Below are 17,134 nucleotides of genomic sequence, written 5' to 3'. Positions count from 1 at the left end.
AGCCCCGCGCCGCAGCCTCGCCTCCCTCCTCCCCCTCCCGGTCCCCGCCCCGCGCTCGCCCCCGCGCCCCCCGCCGCCCGCGTTCGGCCGCGCGCTGCGCCCCGCGGGGCCGGGCTTACACCTGTCACCGCGCGCCCGCCGCCTCGCCGCCGCCGCCGCCCAAGTTCGCGGGGACTTGGCGGGCGCGCCGCCTGCCGCCTCCCCGCCCGCGCCCGCGTCCTCGCCCATGGCCGCCGCCCCCGCCCGCCCGCCGCCCGCGCCCCCCGCGCCGCCCGCCCAGCCCCGCGGCCGCCGGGCCCGGTGAGCCAGCAGCGCGGCCGAGCGCGGGCGCCCGTCCCCCGGCACGGAGCACTGCGGATGCGGCGCGGGGCCGGCGCGGGGCTCCGGGCGCGCTCGGGGGTCGTGAGCGCCGCGCCCCGCGCCCCCGCGCGCCCCCCGCCCGCCCGCGCGCCCCGCCGGGGCCATGCAGTCGCTTATCTCGCCGGTGACCAAGGCGATCCTGGTGGCCCTGTTCATCTTCGCAATCCTGCTCATCCTGTACGTGATACTCTGGTACATCTGCCGCGATGTGGACTGCGACCACGGCATCTGAGCCCCGCGGCGCCCTGGGCGCCCCGCCCCGGGCATGGGGGCCGCGCGCCCGCCGCCGGGCCGTGACCTTCAGGGACGGAGCGCGGAGAGCCGGTGAGTGCGCGCGGGCGGGCGCGGAGCCTCAACTTCCCGGGGCGCGGGGCGCGGGGCGCGGGGCGCGGGACGGTGCCCCACCCCCACCCCGAGGTGGGCGCTGCGCCCAGACTCCCCGCGGGGCGCCCGCAGGTCCCGCCCGCGCCCGGGGTCCGAGGGCGCGGGGCGCTCCAGCCTTGGGGGGACGCACCTGCGCCGCGTGGGAGCGAGCTGGCGGGGGGCCCGGGGAGCGCCGCGCGGTGCCCCGTTCCCGGCCCTACTCGCAGGGCGCAGCACCCCCGCCCCCCGACCCCCCGACCCCGGGCAGCCCCACGCGGCTGAGCGCAGCGCCGAGCGCCTTGCGGGGGGGCCCGTCCTCACGGGCCGCCGAGGAACCCCTCCGACGAGCGACAGCAAACAACTGAAAGCAGGTCGCAAGGTTGGTGCGCCCTGTTCGCCCTGCCTGCACCCCGCCCCCCCTCCGCCGCCGGCTCCCCAGCCTTCCCGGGGCTTCCAAAGCGCAGGAAGGGGGCTTGCCTTCAAGTCCCCGCGCCCCTGCCCCACAGGACAGCAACGGATGGGACGGACATGGCGCTCAGCCCTCCAGCAGGCGTGCCGCTGAGCAACTTTGTGACTTAAATAAATAGCTTGTTAGCGAGAGAGAGCGGAAAAAAAAAAAAAATGCCTCCCTTTGAACGCTGGTCCGCAAAAAGAACGTGTGAGGAAAAACACCCAGATTAAACAGGCTGCCAATTTATGCGTCTGCGGGCACTGGGATGTGTGCTTGGGAATCAGGGCAGGCAGGGGGAGGTGGGTCCCGCTGGCCTCGCGGAGCCGCGCGCCCCCTCCCACCCCAGGGCTTGCCCAACCCCTGCTTTGTGGAAACGCATTCCCGTCTGTTCCTGTGCTAGTCAACCCCGTCCAGACAGTTCAGGGTTAAGGCATCGGAAAACGCAGACTCCTTGTCCCCAGGAACCTCTGGAAGCCCGAGGGGGGCCAGACTGTCTGATGCGCTGTGTTCTGGGGCGGTTGGGGGAGGATTAGGGTTGCCCGGAGTGTGTGTTTTTTTTTTTTTTTCTCTCCTGTAGTTAAAACTGGCATTGAGGCTGGGAGTGATCTTGCAACACCCAGACTGGCATGTTTCCAGCATCCAATGCAGGAGGAAGAGGGGGGAGAGGTAGGGGAGGAGGAGTGTGTGTGTGGGGGGGGGGGGGGAGAGAGAGTATAGGAGGCCCGTTTTCAAGATAAGGAACCTTGTTGGAGACAATGAAGAAAGGTTTGCAGAGCCTGCCTTACACCCTGTTAGCGGTGCAAACGCATCCGGAAGCGATGCCGGGGAGCTGGGCACCTAGACAGTCTTGTGAGATGCTGTGTGCCAGTGTGCAAGGCCCTGCGCTGAGCCCCATGTGTCCCCGGTGGGACACAGCCCGCACACAAACACACGCCGGCCAACCCCCTTGGTAACGCAGTGGGCAGACATTGCCAACAAATTGCTGAAGCACCACCGCGCCCTAGGCAGGAGCGGGTGAAATCAGCAGGATGACCACATTCCAGGACGGGGGGTCCCCGGATGACCCCCCCCCGCCCCCCTCCCCAGGAGGAAAGGCCACCAAGCCTCACACGTCTGCATCCCACACACGGCACGTGAATCGGGATCCAAAATTATACCAAACACACACACGCTGTGGGCTAGTCAGTCGGGAGGAGGATGACACCCACACGAGCTGTGTGCTTCTCCAGGGAGCCTCCGGGGAGGGGGATGTTGTGGTGGGGAGGGGGGGGGGCGCATGGTCACCACTGGAGCATGTCTGCGAGGGACACGAGAACACAGTTGCAATTAAAACAGTGAGCAATTATATAACGGACGCCATCCGGGATTTTTCCATGGGGCCGGGGGTCGGTCCACACCACTCATTATTTGAACCCCACGCCCCGCAGTTCACAGTCTGTTTAACTCCGGCGACTTCTTTGCTCGGCACACTCTCTCCCTCCCTGGATTACTTTTTCTCACACGCAATTTCAGCTGCAATAGAGCAATGTTTATTCGATTTCCCAGAGAATGCTTCCCCATCAATTAGAGGCGAGCCGCACGCATATGGGTTGTGGGAACGATTCAGTTAAAGGTCCCTGCTTAACCGTCACGAGCACATGGGCTGGCAGGTTCATTGCAACATGAGAACCAAACACAGGGTTCCAGAATCGAACTTGCACAGCACGTGTAAGTCAACAGATGATGGATGCTGTGGGTCTGGAGCAGTAACCCCCACAACAGACAGACCCCAAGTAGCCCAAGTTAGAACCAGAACCCCGTGGGCAAAGTGGATCACAATAAGTCACATTCCCATAGCCCTGGGTGATCCGCAAAAGAGCTTCCCCAGTGGCGTTCTTCTGGATCTGTCTCACTGTCCCGGGAAGAGGTCGGGGCATCATTGCAAACGTCCCCACGTCAGGTACACAAACTCAAGGTCACACAGCTAGGAAAGGGTAGGGTCATAGCTGGTGAATGACACATTCACACTGGGAGCTTGTGGTTGGAAATGGGGCACATTTCTTTGACCCGTGAGACCTTCGTCTGCTCCTGTCAAGGGAATGCCCGGATCCCTGTCGTGTCCATCAGGGGATGTTTAGATCCATCGGCTAGCCGCATGACACTCTACAGTGTGGCGACCATTCGGGTATCTGAGACCTAAACAATAGGGAAAGTTCAGCCTTATCCAACCACGACCGTCACTCAGAAATCACTCTTGGGTCCAGGGAGATGAACCACATACCGAGGTAGAAGGACGATGTCCAAAAAGCTGGCAATAGTGTGTCTACACAGAAACATCTTTCCTGTGTGTCACCTTCTTAATTCTCTACGGGCAACCACACGGAGCAGATTGTAGCACTGTGAAAGAAATAACAATTCCTCATAAATAACAATTACAGTGGGGTAGTAAGAACAACACGGGAGGCTAACATGATTATTATTTATACTGCATTTCGCCCTCGTGACAGCAACGTGGATATAATTATTCTCCCAATTATGCAGAGTGGAAACGGGAGACCATGAGAGAAAGGTGACATTAACTTCCCCAAGATGGCAGGAAAAATTGATCAGCAATTGTCTCCAAGCTGTTGACTTGCACGCACGCACGTGTGGTGTGTGTGTGTTTGTGTGTGTGTGGTGTGTGTGTGTAAATAAAATCTCAGAGGGATCGCTTTTCTATTCCCCGAAGTTTTAAGTTGTATATGTATTTCCAGCTGCTCCTTGGGGTTGAGGCATGTCACTGATCTTTTAAGTTTTTTTTTTATGCATTGCCAAACATCTACTTATGATATATTTCTTTAAATTTTTTAAACGTTTGTTCAATTTTGAGAGACAGAGCGTGACAGAGTGTGAGCAGGGAAGGGGCAGAGAGAGAGGGAGACACAGAATCCAAAGTAGGCTCCAGGCTCGGAGCCGTCAGCACGGAGCCCGACGCGGGGCTTGAACTCACAAACCGTGAGATCGTGAGCTGAGCCGAAGTCGGACGCTCAACCGACCGAGCCACCCAGGCGCCCCGTCTACTTACGATATATTTCTCGGTAGTGCACACACTTGTTTTGGTGGAAAGCACCACCACAACACAACCCACCTGTGGTTCTGTTTGTTCATGAATGTGGATAAGCAGCCTGCAAATTGAAAGACCGAATTCCAGAGTGTGCCCCTATCTTGGAAGCTGTCGGTCGTGCTCCTGGTGCATGGAAATTGCTGATTTGGGAAGAATGTTGTAACATTGTTTGTGCATTCTGTATATTGCGTACTTTATCCTTACCTAGTCCATACCCTACGTGTTCATACAACGTACTCTCTGTCCTGGAAACTGAGAATATGTGTCCAATGCTGAGTGGATTGGACGTCGCATGCTGTATCGGTGGACAACTGTTCCCAGCAGCCCCTTCATATCTCCCCTGCCTCCTCCCCAAACTGGGGGGGTCTCCGAATGGGGCAAAGAGGGGCTCCTGTGATCCCCAGCTTTTTTTTCTGAGAATAATTAGTAGAAATAAGTGAATTCGGTCTGCTTGGAAACATCCAATAGGGAAGCAGAACTCCCAGGGCCCAGAGCCTCTGCAAAGAGACTGGCTCTGCATCCCAGTAGAGTGAACTCCCTGAAGGTTCTAATTACACAGGAGAGGAACAGACGGCCCCACAGGTGGCCGGGGGTGTGGGTGGGGGGTCCTTGCCTGTGGGGCACTTGGCTTTGCTGAGGAAGGACGCAGGGGGTCGGGGACAGGTCCTAATGCCCGATGCACTCGACCCTGTGTGTCCACGGCACCTGCCTGATACACGGCACGCTTTGGCACGAGCGAACATTGTAACGTTAAAGAGAAGTGAGCGACGTGGGTGGGGCAGGGGTGGGTAGGGAGGGACAGAATGCCTTCCGAACCCACTTTCCGGTTAAAGAAAGAGAAAAAAGACACACACTGCCTGCCGGGCACTTGCTCCCGAGACCTGTCGGCCGCGGCGACATCCTGTTGTTTCTCGGCGGGGCGAGCCCCACGCCTCAGACGTGCCTCTCGAAAGCGGGCTGCATTGCAGATGCCTCTAGAAACCGCAGGCGGGCAGAAAGGTCGTGTGGAGCTCGCAGGTGCTGGCCCAGGACCAGAGCCGGTCCGAGTGTCGCTGGCCAAAGCTGCAGGCTTGGGGTGGGTCTCAATGTGCCGTGGATCCCGGCCTGCAGGGGGCCGTGGGGCGGCGAAGGCGGGTGGGCTGTCTGCGCAGAGCCCGTGGCCCCCAGAGCCGGCCAGCACCCGGGGGGCACAAGGTCCCATTCTTGTCATGGGGGGCGGCGGGGCTGACCCTCTGTGCACGCCTCTTAGGGACCGTTGGCCATCTGTCCCCCGCGGGCACTCGCCCACGCCTGGCTCTCTGGCAGGCGTACAGCTCCCCTTTCTGGGCCCAGCAGGGGTGTCTTTCAAGGCTAGCCAGCCCGGCTGGGAGTCCCCACGCGCCCACGGTGCCTTCCAGGCGGAGGCCAGGAGCTCTGGAAAGACCTAAGCTTCCTTCGCGGCCAAGTCGGGGAGGGGAAGGGCTTGGGAAGCCAATGTAATCAATGCGGCTTTTGAGCTCAAAATAGTGTGAGCGTCACAGAAGGGCTGGACAGTGCTTGGAGGCCCTTCCAGAAGGGTTGCAAAAAGGACGGGGAAGCCGTGCTTTGAATCCGCGGGCGGCCCCGGAGGGAAAGGTCAACCACATTGGTGCGTGCCGTCTCTTGTTTTCCAAGTCTCCCCGTTTCTCCATTCACGCGGCCCTTGCAAGCTGGACGTTTAGGGCCTGGCAGCCAGGACCGTGCACTGACGGAGCACCTGCTGTGTGCTTAACATGGCTTTGCGTGATTCTCATACAGCCCCTGGGATGCGCTGGTAGGATTTCCTCCGTGTGGCCGAACCACCGGTCCCACCGGATAGTAAGGAGCTGTGCCCTAGGGGTGTGACCAGCCTGAGACCAGGGGCGTGGACACCAGGCTGAGGGGGCGACTGCGGCGGCCGTTTGCGATTCACTGGCCAGACTCAGGCACCTGTCCCGTCTGCGCTCGCCCGAGTGGGGCCCGTGACGCCAGCACATGCACCCGCGGAGGTCTGTCCACTCCCACAACAGTCACGGAGGCCGTAGGTAGACCGTCGCCGCTGATGGTCGCGGAGGGCCGTCAGACGCAGTGGACGGACGCCATCGGTCCACGCGAAACCCACCCTTGGCGTCTACTGAGGCATCACGGTCCACGCACGGCAGGCTGGCACGTCGCTCTCCCTCACCCGCTACATTATCGCCGTGTTTGGGACCCGTGAATACGAGCACCGTGACAGATGCATGGTTTGTCCCCCGGGATCTCATCCTTTAACGTGTTGACACCCATAGAGCGAGTCTCACGGGGATGGTGTCTGGGGGAAGGGAGACGTCACCGGCTGTCAACAAAAAACCTGAAGGCGACACAACAAGAAGAAAAAGCAAGTGGGTCGAGTGAATAAGATGGCCGAAGATGAGATGGGATGGGAAGGGAAGGGGAGGGGAGGGAAGGGAGGGGAGGGGAAGGAAGGGAAGGGGAGGGGAGAGAAGGGGGAGGGGAGGGGAGAGAAGGGGAGGGAATGGAAGAGAAGGGAAGGGAAGGGGAAGGAAGTGATGGGAAGGGAAGGGGAGGGGAGGGGAGGGAGGGGAGGGGAAGGAAGGGAAGGGAAGGGGAGGGGAGAGAAGGGAGGGGAGGGGAGAGAAGGGAGGGAAGGGGAGGGGAGAGAAGGGGAGAGAAGGGGAGAGAAGAGGGAGGGGAGGGGAGAGAAGGGGGAGGGGAGGGGAGACAAGGGGAGGGAAGAGAAGGGGAGGGGAGGGGAGAGAAGGGGGAGGGGAGGGGAGAGAAGGGGGAGGGGAGGGGAGAGAAGGGGGAGGGGAGGGGAGAGAAGGGGGAGGGGAGGGGAGACAAGGGGAGGGAATGGAAGAGAAGGGAAGGGAAGGGAAGGGAAGGGGAAAGAAGGGGAGGGAAGGGAAGGAAAGGGAAGTGATGGGAAGGGAAGGGAAGGGGAGGAAGAGGGGAGAGAGGGGGAGGTAAGGGAATGGGAGGGGAGGGAACAGAAGAGGAAGGGAGAGAAGGGGAGGGAAGGGAAGGGAAGGGAAGGGAAGGGAAGGGAAGGGAAGGCAGGGGAGAGAAAGAGAGGGAAGGGATCCTTCCCAAAGCAGATGCCTCCAACACGGTGCGTGGTGTAGACTTCTCGTGGGGAGAAGGGTTATCACAAACGCACAACTTTGCCTCCAAGAAGTCAGGGACGTGCTGGTGAGCACGGCGAAGGGTCTGTATTTGTTGTCTGTGGTTCATCTTCGAGAACAGTGCCTGAACCCCGACGGCTGCCCCCCAGCTGACCGGAGCAGACCCCACACAGACACATCGCGCCTGTTGCCGCAACTTTTGCGGATTCCGGACCACCTGCCTTCTCCCTTCACAGGTTCAAGCTGAAAAGCAAAGGATGTGCGACCCCACAGACAAGCGTACCCGGGCTCGCGGCCACATTCACCGTAGTGTTTGTGCGTCTCTCACGCACTGAGTGCTTGGCGATCTGTGCTATTCCTTGCTGGCATCGGTCTTCCCCTTCTCGATATGACAGTGACAAGATTCTCGGGTGTTGTGATGCTAACGCTGTGTTCCTGTAAACTTTTAAAAAAAAAATTTTTAATGTTTATTTATTTTTGAGACAGAGAGAGACAGAGCACGAGTTGGGGAGGGGCAGAGAGAGAGGGAGACACAGAATCCGAAGCAGGCTCTGGGCTCTGAGCCGTCAGCCCAGAGCCCGATGCGGGGCTCGAACTCACGGACCGCAAGATCACGAGCTGAGCCCAAGTCGGACGCTCAACTGACTGAGCCACCCGGCGCCCCTGTGTTCCTGTAAACTCTTAGGGCTTTATTGCGGAATTGGCTGTTGTTAGACACTTTCCTTGTGTTCTATTTATTGTCTTTCGATTTTGTGATTTTCCTGAAGGTCGGTTGGCCAGGACCCCGGATCCTAATACTCCAGGGAAGCTAAACCCTCCTTGTGGAAAAGAGAAATTACCAGGGTTTCCTCTGTCTGGGCGGGGGGGAGCGGGGGTTCTTTTGCTTGATATTTCTCTGTGTTTCTAGGGTGCAGAGCCATGAGGAGGGGCCGTCTTATACCAAAGGACTTATATTTAGGAAATAACCATTCTTCTCCTGGAAGAAAAAAAGTCCCCTAGGCCGTATCTTCAGCACTGAGGGTTTTATTTAGTCCGGTGTGCTATAAAGAGAGGCTGATTTCTCTTGGAGCCGGGTGACCTGTTTCGGGGCCTACATTTTCCCACTCCTGGCGACATCCCCAGTGGAGAGAACTTCACTCAAGCTATTTTCTAGCGAACCGTGTGTCTGTTCCGGAACAAAGCAAGAAAAAAAAAAAAAAAAAGAAAGAAATCGAGGGAGGTCCAGATACTAACCTAGAAATCATCTGGGATGCCCTGTTTAGTCATTACTTGGATCCCAGAATGATGGCTTCTGTGGATCCCACTGGACATTTCCCGGGTTATATTTTGGGCTGGCGACTTAGCAGGCTCCCAGAGTAAGACGGTTGTTGACCGAAGCTTCATTCTCTGCAAGAATACGGATGGTTTTCACCTAGGTGTGGGGGTGGGCGGACCCAGCATTGGGACAAAGACGAGACGAAATTGACACGTAATCCAGTTGTGCTGGGTAGCGATCCGACAACTGTGGGTCCCTATGCACAAAGGCATTGGGATATTTTATCAAATAAATACGTCAGTCGATCAGTGAATCGCTACCCGTTTGGAGGAAACGGTAGAACCAGAAATTAGGAGGCGGGGCCACCTGCTCTACGGTGTGGGGCAATGGGAAGTCACGCCATGTTATTGCTGTGGTCCGGGACTTCCACGCTGGAATCCACACGGGCACGGAGGGGGACCCCCTGCCCATATGCAACGCGGATGTTCTCAGAGGACGGTCTCGCCCCAGTTTGAAGGGTCGCTGCGATTCTGCATCTCTGGTGTTGAGACAAAGCAGCCAGCACGCAGCTGACTTAGCAAACAGGGGCACGAACCAGATTTGGTCATTCGCTTTGTCCACCACGAACCGGCAGCAGTGACCGGGTGGGGTCTCACGTCACGGCGCGTGCATTCGCTTCCTGTGGCGGCTGTGACCTGTCACGACCGGCGTAGCATCCTAAAACTCCAGGATTTTATTCTCTTGCACTTCTGGAGAGCAGAGTTGCAAAGGCAGTCTTGTGGGAATAACACCAAGATGTGAGCCGTGCTGGTTCCTGATGGAAGTTCTAAGAGACGGTCCCTCCTGGCCTCTCCCAGCCTCTGAAGGTGACTGAGTTACTTGGCTGCTGGCCACGTCAGTCTGAGCTCTGCCTCCATGACCACACGTCTCTCCTTCCTTGGAGACTCCTGCCTCCCTCTGATAGGGAGTCTGGCGGAGACGTTGGGACCGTCTGGATGACCCAGGATCACCTCCCCGACTCAAATTCGTCACTACACCTGCAGCGTCCCATCTGCCACATGAGGCAACATCTACACGTTCTAGGAATTAGGACCTCCTATCTGTGGCCGCCATTTTTCACCCAACCGCGTCTTTGTGATACCCAGAGCCCCGCTTTCTCTTGGGGAAGGAGATACCCAGAGAAGTTTTGCAACCTGCCCGTAGCAACACAGCTAATCAATGGCCCATGAGCCCCGGCATGAAATGCCCTCTCTCTGTCTCTGTCTGTGTATCTCTCTGCCTCTCTCTCTCTCTCTCTCTCTCTCTCTCTCTCTCGGGCCTGCTGCTCCCCTCCCTCATTGTCACACTGATTATTCATACCATTTTGTTCTGAGGACTTCTATCTAATTAATCCCGTAACAATGATGTTTCCGGCAAAGTAGCTATCTAGTGACTATCTAGTTCCCTAGAACTTTTTCTGGTCAAAGGTTGACTCTTATGACACAGAACAATTCAGAATCTGCTACTTTGCCGGAAACATCATTGTTACAGGATTAATTAGATAGAAGTCCTCAGAACAAAATGGTATGAATAAAAACAGAAGCTAGAAATGAAGTTTCTAGCAGTGACGTGCTGACCAGCCCTGGCGTCTGTCTCCTTGGGATTCCTTGGGCTTTGCAAGAAATACCTTTGTGTTCGTCCCGCCCTCCCAGAGCCCGAGTGGTGGCCTGTGAGCTGTGAGTAGTGGCCTGCACGTGGATGGGACTTCACGGGTGGGATCTTCCTCCCACCTGTGGAGAACTGTGTGTACCCACTTATGTAACCCCCGCAAGAAGAAAACAAACATCATTTCAAGATGGCGGCACCATCCAAGATGGCGGCACCTTTGTTCACAAGGGCAGGGAACATGAGCACTCTGTCTTCAGAGACAGAAAGGAGGAATCCAATGCCCAACGGGATGGGTGAGCAGGGGGAAAAGTGTAGACCTGGTCTGTCCAAGACAGGAGCCACCAGCTACCTGCGGCTACAGAGCCCTTGGATGTGGCCACGTTCACTGAAGGCCTGGGATTTTTCTTTTCTTTTTTCTTTTTTCTTCTTTTCTCCTCTTCTCTTCTCTTCTCTTCTCTTCTCTTCTCTTCTCTTCTCTTCCCTTCCCTTCCCTTCCCTTCCCTTTTTCCTTTCCTTTCCTTTCCTTTCCCTTTCTCTTCTCTTCTTTTCTTTCTTCTTTCTTTCTCTTTCTCCTTCCTTTCTCTTCTTTCTTATTTCTTTGTCTTTCTTTCTTTCTTTCTTTCTTTCTTTCTTTCTTTCTTTCTACTTTATTTACTTCGAGAGAGAGATAGAGCACACGTGGGGGAGGGGCACAGAGAGAGAGAGAGCCCCTAGAAGGCTTCACTCCATCAGCACAGAGTCCAATGCAGCGTTTTAACTCAGAACCCGTGAGATCATGACCTGAGTAGGTATCAAGAGTGGGACCCTTAAACCGGTGGATTCAGTTGACCACTCGGCCAACTCATGGGCCTGGGTTTTGCACTGCATTGATTTTTCCTGGATTTAAACACCAAGAGTCACAAGGCTAGTGTCTCTCATATTGGATAGTGGGGCCACAGTTTTGACTTTTGTGCTGTTTGATTCACTCATTGTAGGAGTCAGTTAGAGCTGCAATAATTCAAGTGGCAGGGGCAAACCAGGTGGCTTAAACAACACTTATTGTTCCAAGACCTGGAGGTGGGGAGTCTGAGGTCCAGGCAGGGCTGAGCCTGGGGTTCTGAGATCCAGGCAGGGCCAAGGCTGGGAGTCTGAGATCCAGGCAGGGCTGAGGCTGGGGGTCTGAGATCCAGGCAGGGCTGAGGCTGTGAGCCTGAGGTCCAGGCAGGGCTGAGCCTGGGGTTCTGAGATCCAGGCAGGGCCAAGGCTGGGAGATCCAGGCAGGGCTGAGTCTGGGGGTCTGAGATGCAGGCAGGGCTGAGGGTGAGGGTCTGAGATTCAAGCAGGGCTGAGGCTGGGAGTCTGAGATCCAGGCAGGGACGAGGCTGGGAGTCTGAGGTCTGGGAGGGCCTGAGACTGGGACTCTGACATTCAGGCAGGGTTGACACTGGGATTCTGATATCCAGGTGGGGCCCAGGCTGGGACTTTAAGGTCTAGGCAGGGCTGAGACTGGGAGTCTGAGGTCTGGGGGGTGGAGCAAGGCTGGTGGTCTGAGATCCAGGCAGGGTGAAGCAGGGACTCTAGATCCAGGCAGGTGTGAGGCTGGGGGTCTGAGGTCCAGGTGGGGCTGAGTCTGGGATTCTGAGATCCAGACAGGGCTGAGGCTGGAAGTATGAGATCCAGGCAGTGCTGAGGCTGGGGGTCTAAAGTCCAGGAAGGGCTGGGGCTGGGGGTCTGAGATCCAGGCAGGGCTGAAGCTGGTTTGTCCTGAGGCCTCTCTCCTTGGCTTACAGATGCCACCTTCTCCCTGTGTCCTTACGTGGCCGTCCCTCTGTGCGTGTCTGTTCTTATCCCCTTTTTAAAAGGACCCATTTACCTTAATCCCCTCCTTAAAGACTCCATATCCCGAGACAGTCCCATTCTGAGGTCCTGGGGTTTCGGGAATTTTGAGGGGAATCCCATTCAGCCTACAGCATTCGGTGACTCACCTTTCCCGAGCTCCTGGTTCTGAGATCCAGGCAGGGCCAAGGCTGGGAGTTTGAGATCCAGGCGGAGCCAAGGCTGGAGGTCTGAGATCCAGGCGGGGCTGAGGCTGGGAGTCTATTATCAATTTGATCCGTGCTGGAACAGAAGCTGGGCAGGGTGCCAGGGAACATCTGGTGGGCATACCGCTCAGTCTCTGTGCCATGGAGACACGGAGGCGGAACCCACGTCGGACCGGGTCGGGAAGTGCGGGGAGGTGTCTCAGGGGTCCCAACCCTTGGCTGAGCCCTGAAGGGCAGAGAACAGTCCTCCAGAGTGCGTTCCAGGTAGACACGTCCCTGTGCCAGGACGGGACGGTCTGTGGCATAATGTGCTCTGCAAAGCCCTCACGGGTCAGGTCGAGACGTGACTGAGGGCGTCCCCGGCCACTGGGTCTGCCGTGGCCCCCGATGCTCAGAGCGTCCTATCTGGGAAAAGCTTTCTGCCAAAGGTTGTGGGGGGAGGTTGATGCTCGGTGGGGGTGAGATTGGGGGCAGGTGCTTGCCTGGCCAGGTGCCCTCAGAGGATCTTATCCTCTAAATGTAGCATATTGGCCAAACCTGTTTCTGGCTGGGGGACACGCACATACAACCTGGGCTTGTCGACACGCGACCGAAGGACCTGCTTCTTTGATGGATGGTTGTGTTTTTTTTTTGGGGGGGGGGGATGTGGCCTGATAAAACCAGAGAGCTGCATTTGCCACTATGCTGCACCGAATGTCCCCTCCAGCTTCAGACACCCCAGATGGTCAGGTCTTGATTCCACTTGGGTTAGTCCCACGCAGCATAGGAATAACGCATGAATGGAAAATTCTCCTTTTGAAGGCACGTGTCCAGCCCTCTCCTGCCTTGTTCCTCAAGGTAAATTTCAGACTGTATTTGGAGGTCAATCAGTTCTCCCCTAATGTCCTTGTTCCATCCCACGGTCCCATCCAGGGCACCATATTTCTTGACTTTCGTCGCCTTCTGTGGGAACTTGCCTGTCCGTGGCCAAAACGTGAGGCATGTCTGGCCTCACGTTTTGGCCATGGACAGACCGGGGTGTTTGGTCTGTCCTTCGAGAGGAAGCCCAGACAGATGAGTCCTCCTCTCAGACCATTTCACCAAAGGTACCTGTGATCAGTGCAATTTATCACTATGGGTATGGGTTTTGGTCACCTGGCTGAAGTCGTATTGGTTTATTTATTTTTGAGAGCGAGAGAGAGACAGACTGTGAGCAGGGGAGGGGCAGAGAGAGAGAGAGGGAGACACAGAATCACAAGCAGGCTCCAGGGTCTGAGCTGTCAGCACAGAGCCGGACGCAGGGCTCGAACCCATGAACCATGAGATCATGACCTGAGCCGAAGTCGGACGCTTAACCGACTGAGCCACCCAGGCGCCCCAGGAATAGGAATTTAGCTTGTATCCTCTTGTGGGTAGAGTCGCTACCTAAATTATTTGGAATTTCTTTGCATGGGGACATTTGTCTCTTCTCCCTCGTTTATTCATACATTCAGTCATGTGTTTATATCTGTATGGACTCGTGGGGACATTTATTTTGTATCTTAGGTTACAACCCAATGGCCTTTCATCTTCCTGCTCCAGCTGTTCCAACGTTGGCCATGGGGATCTCTTTCGGTCTGGCTTCCCTTTGGCCTGACCCCCACACGTTTTGGGCTTTGAGCGTCTCGTTACTTTGTGAGATGACAAGATGCTCCAGGCCACATTCTGTGTCCACCAAACCCTCGTCCTAGAAGTAGCCATTTGCTAGGCAGCCCTGGTGTCTCCGATTCGTGTTAGTAACCGAGATACGGATGCTTAGGTGAAGCGACTTCTCAGCAGCATTGAAGAGACTTGGATTTTGTCCACTCACCGTTTTCTTTTTTTTTGTTTCTTTTTTTTTTTTAATTTTTTAATGTTTATTTATTTTTGAGACAGAGAGAGACAGAGCATGAATGGGGGAGGGGCAGAGAGAGAGGGAGACACAGAATCGGAAGCAGGCTCCAGGCTCTGAGCCATCAGCCCAGAGCCCGACGCAGGGCTCGAACTCTCGGACCGTGAGATCGTGACCTGAGTTGAAGTCGGACGCTTAACCGACTGAGCCACCCAGGCACCCCTACACTCACCGTTTTCTTTCCCTTACACTTGTGTTTTCTTTCCTTCTCTTTCTACCTATGTAGGGCCCCTGGAGGGACGGAGAGTTCTGGTGGCCGTGCAGTCTCTGTTCACCTGTTCTCCAGAGGTGATGAGAACATCTCCATCGCGGGCCACCACGGGCAGCCCAGGACTCCAACGTAACGGGGTGCATCCCTGCAGCTCAGCGCTCGGCGCTTTTCTGGAGACAGCCGAGGAGCATGCCCCATCCCAGCCACACTGTGGGGGTGAAGGGTGGGGTGACCGCCCATGAGGATTACGGCCATCCCCCCGTCATTCATGTTGCCAAGCCATGACCAGGCGGCCAGGACTCGTGGGCGGTGTCTCCCCCGGGGCCATGCTGGCATCCGTAACCTCCATACACCCTTGTGGTCCCATCCAGCCATCCCTGCCCGCCCGCCTGGCCCAGTCTGTCGTGAAGTTTCGTCAGCCTTTCGCGTGTGCATAGTCCCAACTCCCAGGGGTTCCGGCGCCCGTCGGAAGGGTTCGCCTGCTCATTCCTGGCTAGGCCAGTTCAGAGGACCATCAGCTTCAAGTTATAGCGTCGTTAAGGTAGGTGCAACGGGGGCCTGACCCACTGAATCTCAGAGGCAGTCCGTGCTGTAAAACGCACAGGAACCACACCCAGGGCCTCCCCGGTCTCCTCGTGCGCGCAGAGCAAACGCTCCGAGGGAGAGACGCGAGGAACGCCCATCCTCCTTGTTGACAAGTTACCCCGAATGTGTTCATCCCTCTGCTGCAAGGAGAAGACGGCATGTTCTGGGAGGATCGAGCGACCCTCTAAGATACACACCAGAGACTTTGCACGGGCCATCAGACGGTTCCGCAAACTCGTAGACGCCCATCTAACGTGAGTTACGCGGACACGCGGCACAACGCATCAGGCGCTTTCTCCAGGGCGTCAGGCGGGGAAGTTGCATCGTGCAGTCCGGCCACCGCGAAGGACGTTGAGCGGTCTTTCCTCCGCTGGGTTTCAATGAAAACTCGCGCGGGGGTCTCCATGAATGTCCGCGGCCGCGTGCCAGCCAGCAACAGCCACCCGCCCCGTCCCGTCCGTGTGCACCCCGGCGAGCGGACACGCTCTCCCTCAACGCGACCACCCTTCTCTTCCGCAGGTGTGATGAATGGCGCCTCTGTGTTGTTTTGTTATAGCTTCCGCCTCCCCACGTGGAGAGGGCCAATAAAGACAAAGCTGAGACATTATGGCTATTCCAGAAAATAAAATATTTTTGAAACCGCATGGCGTCCGTGCCGAGCTTTGTCCCGTCGTGGTAACAGAACCCCGGCGACTGGGCTGGTAGCACGGGAGCGCTTGACAGACAGAGGGGATTCAGCGCCCCTGCACACGGGCCAGGACGGGAAGGTGTGTATCACCTGAGGCTGGCATAGTCTAGGCTCTGTGTGTTTTGCAGAAGGAGCTCCAGGCAAACAACCACAACCACCAACACAACAACGCAATGGCAAAAACTTGATCGAGATTTTAACACCAGGGCTATTCTGACGTCCCTTTCCTGAATGGGGTCTGGTTTCCCCACCCCTCAGGAGGATTCAAGACATCCCCCCCTCCCAGCCCTGCAGTAGACAACTATCCCAGGGCAAGCGTCCTCAGTTTTCACTGGGCGTGTGTCCGATTTCTGAGCAGCCCCTCCAGGGGACAAACCTACCGTAAGCTGCACCCTGGGCTCTCAACTCAGCCCACAACAGGGTGGAGGGGTCAAGCTGTGGACCTGGAAAGGTACACAGAACAAAACCAATTTTATTTATTATTGAATTTTTAAAAGTGCAGTTTGTGTTGAGAGGGCAAGAGGGTGTGCATGAGCAGGGGAGGGGCAGAGAGAAAGGGAGAGAGAGAGTCCCAAGCAGGCTCCACACTGTCAGCACAGAGCCCGATGCGGGGCCCAAACTCACGAACCGTGAGATCATGACCTGAGCCGAAATCGACAGTCCGACGCTCAACTGACTGAGCCCCCCCAGGAGTCCCGAGTTTTCACTGGTTTAAACCCTGCTTTGGACATCTCATCGCTGGGGCAGCCTGGGGTGTCCGATTTAAAAACACAAAGATAATAGTAACATGATGCCTACCGTACATGACTAAATCCATTAATAGACGGAGGATGTCTTCAACGACCGTGTACGTTCCCCTCACACGCCAGTTACCATCGTTCTGAACATTTTCAGATCACCAAGGAACAAAGTGAAAAAAAAAATAGACATTTGTGACCTTACGTGAGAGCCTTGTTGAATTACGAGGGCAAGACTGTCTAATTAAGTCACATTTATGCAGGAATGCTCCCTAACAAGATAAGAATTTACACTCCTCTCTGCACCCTTATTATTTATTTCAAAAAAGAAAGGTTCGGGGTGCCTTGGTGGTTCAGTCAGTGAAGCATCCGACTTCGGCTCAGGTCATGATCTCATGGTCCATGAGTGCGAGCCCTGCATTGGTCTCTGTGCTGACGGCTCGGAGCCTGGAGCCTGCTTTGGATTCTGTGTCTCCCTCTCTCTCTCTCTCTCTCTCTACCCCTCCCCTGCTCACACTCTGTCTCTCTCTTACTCTCTCAAAAATAAATAAATGTTAAAAAAAAAATTTAAAAAAAAGGATCTTAGATCTTGTCTAAAAATATGAATGGCCAAGGTAGGTTTCTCTTTCTCTCTCTCTCTCTCTCTCTCTGAATGGCCAAGATAGGGTTTTTTTTTCTCTCTCTCTCTTCATTTTTGCAAAAG

General features: G+C 56.3%; 1 long non-coding RNA gene across 1 annotated transcript; it reads left to right on the top strand.

Annotated features, from left to right (window-relative positions):
* Positions 1 to 304: 304 nt before the first annotated feature.
* On the top strand, positions 305 to 15,650 carry LOC111558723. The gene is made up of 2 exons (XR_002739846.2): positions 305 to 684; positions 14,437 to 15,650. It is a non-coding gene; the product is annotated as an uncharacterized LOC111558723 (long non-coding RNA).
* Positions 15,651 to 17,134: the final 1,484 nt, after the last annotated feature.

The sequence above is a fragment of the Felis catus genome, chromosome X, assembly GCF_018350175.1.
Source record: "Felis catus isolate Fca126 chromosome X, F.catus_Fca126_mat1.0, whole genome shotgun sequence".
Classification (NCBI taxonomy): Eukaryota; Metazoa; Chordata; class Mammalia; order Carnivora; family Felidae; genus Felis; species Felis catus.
This window is presented reverse-complemented; position numbering and strand designations above follow the sequence as displayed.